The sequence below is a fragment of the Canis aureus genome, chromosome 17 (assembly GCF_053574225.1).
Source record: "Canis aureus isolate CA01 chromosome 17, VMU_Caureus_v.1.0, whole genome shotgun sequence".
NCBI classification, from domain to species: Eukaryota; Metazoa; Chordata; class Mammalia; order Carnivora; family Canidae; genus Canis; species Canis aureus.
In genome coordinates, this window is record NC_135627.1 from 3,606,466 (window position 1) to 3,620,210 (window position 13,745).

Consider the following 13,745-nt stretch of genomic DNA (forward strand, 5'->3'; position numbering starts at 1 on the left):
ATGGCCCCCCCACCGTGGGGTCACATGAAACATTTACCTCAGTGGATTCATTCTGGTTTGGGGACAGCTGCTATTTTCCAGAGGCCCCTGAAAAGGGAATCTGGCAGTGCACAAAAACTCAGAAAGCTGGTAGCCTTGCTTTGTCGGGGGAGGGGGCACTTGTTGGCTGGAAAAGTGGGTGGGGGAGGGATGAAAATCGCTCACCTTGTGAGTTAATTACCAAATTATAGATGACTAATGGGACAACTAAGTGAATAAATGAAAGCAGACCCAGCAGAGACCAAGGTACAGCGAAAAGCCTAGTTGATGTCTTAGCAGGAAAAGCAGTGGTAGGCACTGCTGGCACCCTGCCCGCCTCCCTGGAGTGGCAGCTACATGGAAGACCAAGTGACAGGGGGACACCTCTATAGCACCTGCCACTCATGGATTCTCCTCCCTCTTAGACACTCTATGCAGCGCCACTCTCCAATCCATTGTGCACTGGTGGTCGGCTCGCCAATGCACACGTGAGTGCTTCTGGGTGTCCCCTGCCAGGAATCAGGTTTGTACCTAGAGACAGTGTGCTTTCATGATAACCATGTACTTTAACAGGCTACTGTAAGATTGAATACAGTGAAATAGGATTATACCGAGACAGTTTCTATGAAAATTGAAGTGAACTTATCTGGAAGAATTTGATGAAAGCAACCTTAATTTTGTTTTGGTTTATATTTAGATAACTTTTTCAAATTAGTGTAGATAGGCAGCTATAGATGCCAAGGAGAAAACTCTAGAGCTAAGTCATCTGAATTAAATTTTTTCATGGGAGTTAATAAGTTCTTGCTCTGCCATCAATAAATAGAAACAGGAATTCATAGACACTCTATTATTTATTATCTGTTAATGCAAGAAATACCATGACAGGGGGATCCCTGATCCCTGGCTCAGTGGTTTGGCACCTGCCTTTAGCCCAGGGCATGATCCTGGAGTCCCAGGATCAAATCCCACATCGGGTTCCCTGCGTGGAACCTGCTTCTCCCTGGGCCTGTGTCTCTGCCTCTCTCTCTCTCTCTCTCTCATGAATAAATAAATAAAATCTTAAAAAAAAAAAAGAAATACCATGACAAGTCCAATTGGTGGGACCATTAGCAAAAGCATCCACATGAGTGAATCAGTATTTATATGGTTTTATGACATTCAACCAAAATATTTAAGGTATGTAGGATTTGTGTGTATAATTCTGTGCATTAATCTTTTCTTTTTTCTATTAACCAACCATAGCCCCAATCGAAGAAGTTAGTAGGATTTCTGTTGAGTAGTCTTAAACTTGCCTAGTGAGCACGTAATTAGAAAAAGAAGCCTTCAAGAACAATTCAGATGTTGAAGGGTATCGGCTTCCCTCACAGGGACCGCCTGCATTCCCCAGATGGGGCCGGGCCAGGTGCACAGGTCAGCTCTACCTTCTTAGTTTTTTTCAACCACTTCTTAGTTCTTTTTTTTTTTTTAAGAGGCATCATTTCTTCAGCTAATCTAATAATTCTTCTTCTTCTTCTTCTTCTTCTTCTTCTTCTTCTTCTTCTTCTTCTTTTCTTCTTCTTTTTCGAGTGGAGAGCTCTAGAGGGAGAAGGAAAGACAGAATTTTAAGTAGGCTCCACGCCCAGTGCAGAGCCCACTGTGGAACTTGATCTCACAACCCTGAGATCATAACCTGAGCTGAAATCAAGAGTCAGGCACTCAATGGACTGAGCCACCCATGTGCCCCAGAAAATCTAATTCTTTCCATGAAGTCAGTTGAGTATAAAGGTAACTAGTAAGCCCTTCCATTTTCTTAGAGTAACCTACATTCATTCTGTCCTGAACCATTCAGTTGGTTTATAATTTCACTCTCCATAGACGATCTTACCCTCGTTCATTTGGTTCACTTCTGGGGGATGATGCCTGAAAGCAAGCGTTTGTGCATCCTGTGGGCACTAGTCAGAGCACACAATGGTAGGCTAGCATCGGTAACTTAATGTAAAGATGTCCTTCGTGCTGCATTTCCCACCTCTTGTTTTCTAGCCTCCTTTTAAAATTAATATCACAATGATCTTAAACTTAAAAACCACCAGCATCTGATATGTTATCCCTTACCAGAAATCTTGTAAGAGTTAGGAATCTAATGTGATATTTGAATTTAAAAGCCATATAGGAAAGGAAGACGGGCTTTCAACCACAGACTAATTTTCTATCATCATCGCCAGACTAGGGTGTTTGGTGTCACAAAGTCTTCCATGCCACGGTGGGGGGACCATGACTGGGGAGCCGGAGCTCAGGTGTAAAGTCATGTTTCCTTCCACCAGCACCATTCTGACCCTGGATGGGTGCTTACATCTCTGAGGGATGAGCATTGTAGGCATTCTGATCTGTAAAGTAGAAAAGAAGAAGAGAATTTCCTTATAAAATTATTGGACTGGAATGCATATAAAGATCTGAGTGTGTGTGTGTGTGTGTGTGTGTGTGTGTGTGATGAGACACTTAGTAAACCATCACTAAATGTTTACCAGTCCTGCCACTAGGGCTGCTAGTACTACCACTACCGGAACTACTCACTGTGTATTCTTGGGCATGGTTTTAAACCTGTGATAGTGTGGAATTTTGCTTCAGCCCTGTGTTCCTGCTAAAGAGCGATGGTGAGCCACCCTTTCCCTCCACCATCCTCTTTTGTTCCTTCCAGAAAACCGCTAACCGGGAGAGACCACCCCCTCTTACTCTTCCAGGATAAGACTCACCTTCACACTTCCTCAATGACCAGATAAAACCTTCGTCTGCCTCTCACTGACCCACGGGCAACCCTGTGCCCCACTTGTCCTTGTCCACCTGCCTCCATGGAACCCCAAGCCTGTCTCTTTGCTCTGAGGTGTTACTGATTGGTGAAGGTCCTCCTTATCACAATAGCGGGAATGGACTTGCCTCCTTCATTATCTGTGTCCGTTTCCATGTTGATAAATGATCATTGGACCATCACTGCTATAACTTCCTTATGGGGGTGCTTTGAGTTATAAATGTTGTTAGCACTGAAGTGCTCAGCAAGATACTTACACACCATGAGGGCTAAATATCTGCCAGATATTTTTAACAGGAGCAATACGTTGTGTAGTAATTTATGCTTTACAAAATCATGTTGAAGACTGCCTTTATTCAATCATGGGGATAACTACTGCCAAGACAGAAAAAATAATTCCCATTCTACAGATTAGAAAACTGAGAAACGCCTCTTGGCACATCCAGATCACCCATTGGCCAAAACTGAGTTCAAACCCATAGTGTATTTGATGGTAAACAGCCTAGAGTAGAACTGAATAGTCGAATGCAGCATTGGGGAAAAGGTAGGATCGTATATTGATTTCCTATCTTCCTTTTTTCCAAGTATTATAACCCATGCTTGTCACCCTGGGAGGGTGTTATGGGAACCACCACTGCATTTCTGGCCACACACCCATCTTCACCTTGCAAAGCATCTGAGTAGTAGGATCATTTCTGCTAAGCCCCAGGAACCAGCCCTGCAAATCTATTGTTAGTCCAACAAGCACGGAGGAACATACCCAATTCAGTGGATGTTTATTGATGACTCTGCTTTCTGCCAAGCAAGCAGCAAGGTGCTGCAGAGAGTGTCCCAATCCTTCATGCAGCAGGTGACCTGGTGTGGGTGGTGCAGGAAGTGTCTTTGGATGAGGGCGCAGATCCGTGCTCCCTCCCTCCCTCCTTCCCTCCTCCTTCTCTCTCTCCTCCTTCCTTCAGCTATTGGTTTAGTATCTGCTGTGGGCAGCAAACCCAGTATATATTGGTGGGTATATTAGACATACGCTCTGTTTCATAGAGTTTGCAAAATGAGAAAAGAGACAAATGATAAATAAGCAAACAGCATTGTAAAGTACCCTTTTAGGCTCTGGCACACAAGGAGAATATTGAACGCCGCAGAATGGTGCTGTGTTCTGTACGGCAGATGTTGACTGCGCAGGAGCTGAGAGTCCTGCAGTGTCCCCTTCACCTTTGTTCGCTGGCCTCAGATCCCTCTTCTGCTGAAGCACGGCCATCACAATGGCTCCTTGGTGTGGCCTGGTTGGCATTTTCTCTTACACACTCTGTTGCTTCACACAGAAACACTACTATCTTCCTCGCCCCCTTCAGAGGGAGTGTTTTTCTCATGTGACCCTCCAAAGCATTCTATTCTGTGCAGATGTTGGAGGCAGAGGGTGTTAGAGAGTCCCCTGGCAGAAAAACAAGTCTGTCTTTCTAACAAAAATAAACAGACAGCCAAATGTGTCCGAGAGGCAGGGTTGAAAATAGCTCAAGATATTAGGCTTTCTGGCTTTTATTAGAAACACAGCCTCCCCCCTCAGAGTGGGGCCAGCATTGCTACAGCTGGAGTACAGTGAGGGAGTGGGTTCTTTTGGCCGTCAGAGCTCTGGGGTGAACAACTTTTCTCTGGGATGCAGCGGGGGCAGTGGGAGGGCTCCGGGTCCTATCAGCAGCGGGAGGCAGAACCTGAGAAAGGCTCCTGTGCATTAGGCCCTGTGAGGCTTTTTTATTTGTTTTTTTCTCTGAGCAATAACCTCAGAAAGCACGCACATCCCAAAACCCATCCAGAGTAGATTTTGCAATAATATGAAAAAGCTAACCCGAAATCAATCTCCCACTTCCACTTACATAGGAAAGAGTGACACACACGATTGTGCTTATTGAAATGACAATGTCAAATGTGAGCCAAAGTTGTATTCGGAATGAGCCCAGTATTAGGGGCAGGGGTCCAGGGAGCCATTCATCTATCACCCCGACTCACAGGAAAACCACAGCCATCTGTGGCACTTGCTTCACAGAGTTTGGGAATAGGTTGTTTCATCATATGCTTCAATGTGAGTTTAGACCATCGGTGCTACTGGTGATATATATGGTAACAATTCGAATTCGATTTAAGAGATAAACCATGCTGAACCTCACCGGCACATGAGGTCCCTCCTTTGCTCACCTACTTTCTCTTCCTCTAGTCTCCCCTCCTTCTTTTTTATTTTTTCTTTTCTTTCCTTTTTTTTTTTTTAATAAGATTTTATGTATTTACTCATCAGAGACACAGAGGGAGGCAGAGACACAGGCAGAGGGAGAAGCAGGCTCCATGCAGGGAGCCCGATGTAGGACTGGATCCCAGGACCCCAGGATCATGCCCTGAGCTGAAGGCGGATGCTCAGCCACTGAGCCACCCAGGTGTCCCCCCCTCCTTCTTTTTTGAGTGATGACACTGTTGCCTCCCTTTGGGATAAATCAATAGTAGGACATCGGCTCTGGGACCCAGGTCTAACATGATCTCTCTGGACCTCACAAAACTGGGTGATAACTTCAGGACAGGGAAGGCACAGTGAAAGATAGACCATGAGTTTTCCAAGATGAAGAGAGCTGATTTCATTATATAAATGATAACATGACAATGGTGGGGAAAGAAACATGTAATACTATAAATGACAAGGAAGGAAAAATCGCTAGTAATTCTTTAGGGAAAACTCCTGCTAATGTTTTTTTTTTTTTTTTCCTGCTAATGTTTTTATATTATTCCCAGAATTGTCTCCGTGTTTGCATATTTGTACATATGATTTTTTAAAGGCCACATTATAAGGCTTCACCCTTCTTAACGGACACATCTGTCTGTGTGTGCAGTAATGTATTTAACAATGCACCTATTAGTGGTCGTTAGATTTCTTATATATCTTATTGGGAGCAATGCTGTGACATATTATGTCAGCTCTCACATATTATCTGTGCATCTGTCTCTTTATTCCCTTAGATGAATTTCTGCCAATAAGGGTGCTGGGTCAAAACCTGCTGGCATTTGAATGTTGATTCCTACGCCCTTAAGGCCATCAGAGAGGTTGACAACATCCAGCCTCACAAGGAGAGTCCCCTCTGTGGTGCCCTCAGGCAGTTGGGAGGAGTGGGCATAGACTTCAGTTGAAAGATGAGCAGGAGGGGCTCATCTATCAGCACCGGGAGGCAGGTGACTCGGTGGTTGAGCACCTGCCTTTGGTTCCAGTTGTGATACTGGGGTCCTGGGATTGAGTCCTGCATCAGGCTCCCTGCTTCTCCCTCCGTGCTTCTGCCTCTCTCTCTGTGTCTCTCATGAATAAATAAAATCTTTAAAAAAGAAAGAAAGAAAGAAAGAAAGAAAGAAAGAAAGAAAGAAAGAAAGAAAGAAAGAAAGAAAGAAAGAAAGAAAGAAAGAAAGAAAGAAAGAAAGAAGAAAGAAAGAAAGAAGAAAGAAAGAAAGAAAGAAAGAAAGAAAGAAAGAAAGAAAAAAGAAAGAAAGAAAGAAGAAAGAAAGAAAGAAAGAAAGAAAGAAAGAAAGAAAGAAAGAAGGAAAGAAAGAAAGAAGGAAAGAAAGAAAGAAAAGTAAGAGCAGGGAGTGCTCTTCTTTTTTTAAATTTTTTTATTTATTTGAGGGAGAGAAAGAAAGAGAGAATGAACAGGGGCAGGGAAGGAAGCCCACCATGGGGCTCGATCTCAGGACCCTGAGATCATGACCAAAGCTGAAGGCAGATGCTTAATCAACTAAACCGCCCCAAGGGAGTGCTCTTCTGACTCAGTGGCCCTTCTTCTGGCTCTGAAAAACATCTAGAACAAATTTCCCTTCAAGACCAGCTTCTCACCATTGAAAGAAATCCACTCTAATCCCCCCAAATGTCCCACATTTCATAATTATTGGGAAGAGAATACCGAGAGATACAGAGGTGTAGGAGAGGTAGACGGGGCTTCCCAGTGTGCACGTGTGAGCAGGGAGAGAGTCACAGGAGGGAAGCCAGGAGGGGAGAAGTCAGGATGGGGACTCAGGGGTGAGAATCCAAGCAACGTTACCACCGGCCAGAGGGGATTCAGTCCTATTTTTGTGCGTGAAGTTGCTCATTTCACTTCAAGCAACAATCACCATCATTTCTCAAGCAATCACTATTTTATATTATTTGCATTGGAAGAGTCTGGAAAGATCGACAACTGAACGTAACGATTTCCTTCTGGAGGGTGGCATTGGAGGGGCAAGGGTAAAATTTTTCATATTTTATACTTTTAGAAGTATTATTACAAGTATCTTAACATTTACTTCAAATTTTATGAGTTTTACACATTAAGTATTTGCTGCTTCAATAGGTAGCATTTCAGATGCTGGGGGTTCTCTAGATCCACCACAGGGAAACATTGTGTTGGGAAGAACAGGACCACAGACCAGAAAAATCCCTTGTTGAAAAGATCAGGAGTGAAGTTAAAATCAGCCGGGTCGGGATGAGCCTGCTGTGCTTGTTTCTCCTCCGGTCTATTCCACGCCCACATGGAACAAGCACAGGACAGGCACCAGGGTGGCCCAGCTGTCATGCTACCAACAGGGACAAAGGGAGCGAATAGAGCTCATTCTTGCTGGATGGCTGACATTATTAAATGGACTATGCCCCAAACCACTGTTCATGTGCTCCTGTGCGGTCTTCTTTCTGGGCTTTTCACAACCACCAAAGCTCGGGCTATCGGCAGGCCAGACAGATGACAGAGTTCGGGCAGTGCGGGGTTAGGCGCTTTGCCCAAGCTCCCACGACACAGTGCATCACATCGGAGACAGCATCGCACGCAAGGTAGACCATGATTTTCTGTACCGTAAACAAAGTTTGGTCTAGTAACAATATAAGATGCCATTGAATAAAATGCCAGTGTAAAATGGATTGAAAGACTGATTTTAGACACACGACCAGGGGGAAAAATATGCATCTTTTGCTCATGAACTGCAAGAGTGAGCAGGTGCACAGAGCCATCATCTGAGAGAAACCCCATCATCTGAGCACAGGTGGCACCTCAGGCCTTCCCCTGCGCCAGGCAGGCCCTGAAACTGCAGAGGGCACACTGACAGCCACTCACCCTCCTTCCCTAATGCCGGCCAACCCTGGGAGCACCTGGAAGGGTTATGGTGGCAGTTTCAGCTCCCAGGCTGCTTCTCTGTCTCAGCAGCGTGGAGGTGAGCGTGTCCTGCTCCGAGATCCCTCAGCACATCAATGAGGATCTCATCCCTCTCTTGTGTCCCTGTCATTTCTTACCCTGCATCATCATGATCTGTGTCCCAGTTTCCTCTCCTCCAGGAGCTGATAAAACCATTACCTTTGGACCATCTTGATTTTCCCATCACTGTGCCCCCAGGCGTGATCCTGCCAGGTGGGCACGGTGTCTGTGCTGTACACGGGCCTTCCCAAGGACATGCAGAGAGCCTGGTTTGGATGTGAGAGGGAGAAGGACAGCACTTCCCAAGGCTGACTGTTAGGTTTTGAGACTGGGAGACCAGAAGACAGACGGTCATCACTGCGAAGTTGGGGAGAGAGTTGGGAGGGATGGTTTGTGGAGGAAGGATAATGAATCTCTTTTTTGACTTGCTTGAGTTTGGGAAGACCTTGACGCTAAGCAGGGGACCGGATCTCTGACGCCGTGTGGGATGACGCAGTCAGCTGCCCTGTGTCCGGGCAGGCTGAGCACCCACCCGCAAGCAGCTGGACACTTCCCTGCAAGCCCTGGGGAGGCCAGGCTGAGCCTCCACCTCTCCCAGGCTGCTCTCCCTCATGGTCCCACTGCAGACAGTGTGGGTGGGAGGGAAAAGAATGCCTTATTTCACAGGCAGTGATGGAAGGGAAATGAGAGGAGTTCTGTGAAAACACTTTTTAGAGGGTCCTAGGACGGTTTGTTTGGTGTGTCAGTTGTGGTCTTTATGAAATGTCTCCAAACAATGGTTTTGCAGGGGAAGAAGAGCAAGCTCTGAGGCCAGGTACTATCTGGAGTACCTACCCCAGGGGGTTGTTGGTTAAAGAAGTTAGGATGTGAAATTTCTCAAGCAGTCTCCGGCCCAGGGTGAACACTTGAGAAGTGGGAATAAAGCGCTTGCTCTCAGGTTCACGGTGAATTGTATGTGCAATGGGAATAGGGTGAGAACCCAGCGGGGGGTCATTTGAACACAGCCTTTCTGGGAACATAAGACAAGAATTGAGATGGGTCCGGGGAGATTTCCTCAAATAAGTTCTCTGGGAAGGAGTAGACCTCGTCCAAGGCAAGTTCTGTTAGAACTGGCTCTAGTTGGAGTTCAAACGCCCCCATGACCCCCTCGCGGCTCAGGGACATAAGGCCCCATCATCTGGCCCTCTGGGAGCCAAGGACAAACTTTTTCTGAGTCTCCAAAGAAGGAAAACAAAATAAAGCCTGGGGTGTGGCAGGTGTTCTCCATGCTAAGTATTCAAACTCCTCGTCTCTCTTCGAGGACTAAATTTAGGGGAAGGGCCTTGCTTTGGGGTTTGGCCTCTATTCTCCAGGATGGGTTTCCTGTACGATAGAGGGATCCCAAGGACACCAGACAGGGGCTGCGAGCCACGCAGGCACAGGCCGAAGGCTGGAGGGGAGGCTGCCGAGAGGAGGGCAGGGGCTCTGAGGCCCAACCCCGCCCTCGGCAAGCTCCGGCCTGGGGGGACATTTGACTGCAGAAAGCTTCCTGTCAGCACACAGAGAGCTTCTTCAGGTTCCAAATCTACAAAATAACACTAGATGCCTTCCCCAGGGCATCTCTTGTAGCGAAACAGTCGTTAAAGGTCCACCTGGACCAACGTTCTCACCCGCACAGAGGAGAGAGGGCTGAGCTAAACTTGGCCTTGGAATGAGAGGCCCACCAAGTGCCTCTGAGGCCCAATGAGTAAGAGCTGGCTATAAAGACTTGTTTTGTCTGTAGCCATCCGGAGACACTTCACATTTCAATTGGCTCCAGAAAGCTCTGCCCTTTCAAAGAAAGAAGGAAAAAGCAAAGCAAAACAAGGCATCTCTAGGTGACTGATTCTCAAAAAAAGGATTTCCTCATTAGCGAGACATATGCCCGGAGCCCTTCTGATAGTTGGACTGTATGTTTGCCGTTTTGCTGTATGACTCAACACCTCTGGGATTAGATTCCCGTGCATGTGTTGTGAATTGCTTCAGATTCACTAGTTTTTCAAAACTGTGCTCAGCCAGCTATCTTGCCTAACGTGATCATTAGTTTCATGTGTCAACTTAGCTGTGCTATAGTGCCCAGATCTCCGGTCAAACTTTTTACTAGATGTCTCTGTGAAGGTATTTTTAAGATGAGATTAGAATTTTAATCAAGTGACTTTGAATAAAACAGCTTGTGGGTCCTCCATCAGGTGGGTGGGCCTCGTCTAATCAGTTGAAGGCTCTAATAGAAAAAACCTTAACCTCTCCAGAGGAGGAGGGAATTCTGGCAGCAGACAGCATTTGGACTCAGATGGCAACATGAGCAGCTCCATGGGTCTCCAGCCGACTGGCCCACCTGCAGGTGTTGGGCGTGCCGGCCCCCCATCTCACAGGCTCTCAGGGTTGCTGATTCTCTGGAGAAATAGAACCTGCAGGATGGTGTAAGTACACCACATGTGATACCTGGGACACACTTACACTACACACTTCCTGGTTGTGTATCTGACACACTGGAGCGGCCACCCTGTATTTCTTCTGGCAGCCTTCAGTGGAGGAGCCGGTTTGTTCCTTCCTCAGGTTATCTAAGCCCTGCTCTCTCCTCCACTCCCTGGGCCCTTGCTCACAACTTCATCCCTGGCTTGCGAAGCCACCCGTTCCTTGTCACCCCTCAATGCCCATCCTGTCTGCTCTAGCCACTACAAGGGAACAAAGCCCTAAAAGGCTTTCCTCTGGCAGTTCACAAATTCCATCTTTTGCAAGATCAGGACAACATTCCTTTTGACATGGTTGCAGACAGGCTGCCCCTGTATTCCTACCTTCAGGGGACACAGCCCTCTGCTGTGTCACTGTGCCCTCTCTATCTGACTATCTGCCTCATTCCTGCCTCACGGGGCCCTTTCTGCCTCCAGCAACGTCTGTGGGGTTTTCTTGGTACCAAAATAGTAATACAAGAGGAAATAGGACTAAGATCCAGAACTTTGTCACCCACTCTCCTCCTCAGCACTCAGTAAATGTTTGCAGACTGAATAACTGATGGTATACTTAATACCATTGGTAAAAATAATCCTAAAAATCTTAGAGATAAAAGTCCTAGAACATTGTTTCTAACTGCTTGTCTAATGTTTGCCCTTTCATTGTCCCGTTTTCTGGGTTGTCGTGAGCCAGGGATCATCAATGATGGTGGTTAAGGCCGTTGGTACTTACTGTGTTTGAGGTGCAGCAATGTTAATAAGGAGATACTGATGCCACTGCAGGCTTACAGATGAACCAACTGGCCTGCATGGAACATTCAGAGCGTTTTGGGGTCCACTTAGCAAGTTTTGGGCACCAGGCCCAGGCCATTTGGGCTCCAAATTACCTGAACACTTTCGGTTGTAAGAAATCTTTATTAATGGACAACATTTTTGTTTTTAAAGTTCTTCCTGAGAAAGTGGCTCTCATGCCTTCCTTGGTTTCCAGAAGGGAGCATGGAGAGCTGGTGAGGAGTTCCACTGGGTGCATGCATGCAGGTGGAGGAGAGCACCATCCAGCATAGCGTCTGCATAATTGGGTAGCCAAGGCACCTTGCATGCTCCAGGGTCCCAGTGGGGCCAAGGCAGACATAGCAAGCCCCCCAGGACTCTCCAGGGTGCCTGGTGCTGCTCTGTAACGGCCCTGCCGGGGTGGGGAAGGCCAGGGCCTGGTGTGGGAAATCTGGAGCCTAGGAGATCAGAGAGGGAGCTGCCCACACTGTCCTGAGGCCCTGGCTGACAAAGACAGACCCCCAGGGGGAAGCACACACCTTTATTTAAAAGACAATCATTATATGGTTTCACTTATATGGGGAATATAAAAAATAATGAAAGGGATTATAGAAGAAAGGAGGGAAACTAAGTGGGGGAAAAGTTAGAGGGAGACAAAATATGAGAGACTCCTAACTCTGGGAAATGAACAAGGGGTAGTGGAAGGGGAGGTGGGCGGGGAAATGAGGTGACTGGGTGATGGGCACTGAGGGAGGCACCTGATGGGATGAGCACTGGGTGTTATACTATATGTTGGCGAATCAAACAGCATATATATATATATGTATATATATACGCTTTTTTTTTTTTTTTAAGGAGTTCTGTATTAAGTAAACGGGCCTTACCAGGAAGGGATGAGGCGAGAAAGCAGAGGTAAGGGGGACCTGGGTGATCACGGAGGATCAGGACAGGTCCAGAACAGGAGGGGCACGAGCAAACAGCGCAGCCCACTTGCTCTGATTCTTCTGGAGCCCCCGCTTGGGAGGTAAGGACGCGCCTCTCCTCTCCTCCGAGAACAGTGAGGGCCCCCCTGTCGGAAGGGCGCACACCTGTCTCCAGCGGGGGCAGGTCAGAGCGGCGGCCACCTGCTGCCCTTGCCACAAGCCCTTCCCTGCACCTCGGGCCCTAACCGGGCCCTAACCGGGGTGGCCTTGTTACCTGGATGTGGGAGGACCCTGCTTGCCTTCCCAGTGCCTGCCGATCCCCAGCGGGGCCAAGAACAAAGGAGGAGAGGTGCAAGGTGAGTAAGCGGGAGGGGGAGGCTGCGGGCTCAGGATCCAGAGCCCCGGGGAAGGGCCTGGCCATCTTCTGAACTTAGATGACTTCTGTGTTTACGTTTGCACCCTGGGTGCTGTGTCCCTGGGTACTCTGTTCTCTAGAGATGTGTTTTTTAAGTCTTTAAATCTGTATTCTCCGGTCTTGCTGAGCTGGAAGGCAGGAGGGAACACTCCACTGTGGTTTCAGATCCTCTCTTAGGAAGTCAGCCCTCCCTCCGGAATCTCTGCCCAGGGGGCTTCCCTGGTGGAGACAGGAAAGCTGGTCTGGCGATGCCTCCTTTATCCTAAACAGGAAGGTGCCCCCCAACAGCTGACAAGCTCTGGCTGCCCAGGGCTCAAGAATTCCAAGATCAGAGAGAGGGCCAAACCACCCCCGGCTCTGTGTTCTTGCTGCCAGTGGTAGTAGTGGTGAAAACGGAGTTTCAGGAGAGCTCTGCGATGTAGACGGACGATGTCCCCTGGGTGAGAGCCGTGTCAGGACCATGGTCTGTGTTCCCAGAGATCTCTCCATCATCAGACCGTGGTGCCTCTTCCTTGTGAGGATGTTGGGATAAGGCTCAGTGTACACAGGTGCTGCCTTCTGGGACCAGAGAAGCCAGGGGAACAGATAGAAAAGGTGATTCTTCCCAATTCTTCTCGTCCTGCTTCAGGGTTGGCTTGTCCTTGCTTTCCTGCCTTTGGAGGAAGGGGACAGCTAGAATGAGGGCTGTCAGGGTGAACGGTCCCAGGAATAGGAGTTGCACCCTGGCTGTCTATACTGAGTGCCATCTGAGCAGCTGCTTGGTGGCAACTGGTCAAAGGAGTCTGCATTTCCATGCATCTGACCAACCTAGTGTTTGGGCTCCATGGGGAGGGAGGTGGGAAGCAGCCCAGGAATGCTGGCCTGGGGATCTGTATGGATGCCTCTCCCTTGCCCTTGGCCCTGCAAAGGTACCGATGTCTCATTTCCAGCCGTAACTTTCCCTGCTGGTCTGTATTCCTCTGGGCTTCTCTTGCAAAGCTGACCAGGCTTCGAAAATCCTAGCTCTGTCTTGTTCTGTCCTGCACCTTCACATTCGTCCCCCCTGTGCCAGGCAGAGGACTCCTCTGGGATCCTCCTGGTGTGTTCTTCTGCTTTCTTGCTCGCCTCCGTATTTGGGTGTGTGTGAGCGACTGTGCGTGAGTGTGAGCTTGTGCAGCCAGCCAGGGCTCACATGGTCCCGCTGCTTGAGCACCA

General features: G+C 47.9%; 1 long non-coding RNA gene across 5 annotated transcripts; it reads right to left on the minus strand.

Moving 5' to 3' along the window:
• Positions 1-850: 850 nt before the first annotated feature.
• On the minus strand, positions 851-4,196 carry LOC144287416 (uncharacterized). 5 transcript variants are annotated; one of them, XR_013355221.1, is made up of 4 exons: positions 3,894-4,196; positions 3,561-3,774; positions 2,348-2,381; positions 851-1,593 (listed from the first exon to the last, which is right to left on the minus strand). It is a non-coding gene; the product is annotated as an uncharacterized LOC144287416 (long non-coding RNA). The 5 variants fall into 5 exon arrangements; XR_013355220.1 differs by having other exon boundaries at positions 3,561-3,655; positions 3,894-4,195; XR_013355218.1 differs by lacking the exon at positions 2,348-2,381.
• Between the last annotated feature and the right edge of the window lie 9,549 nt (positions 4,197-13,745).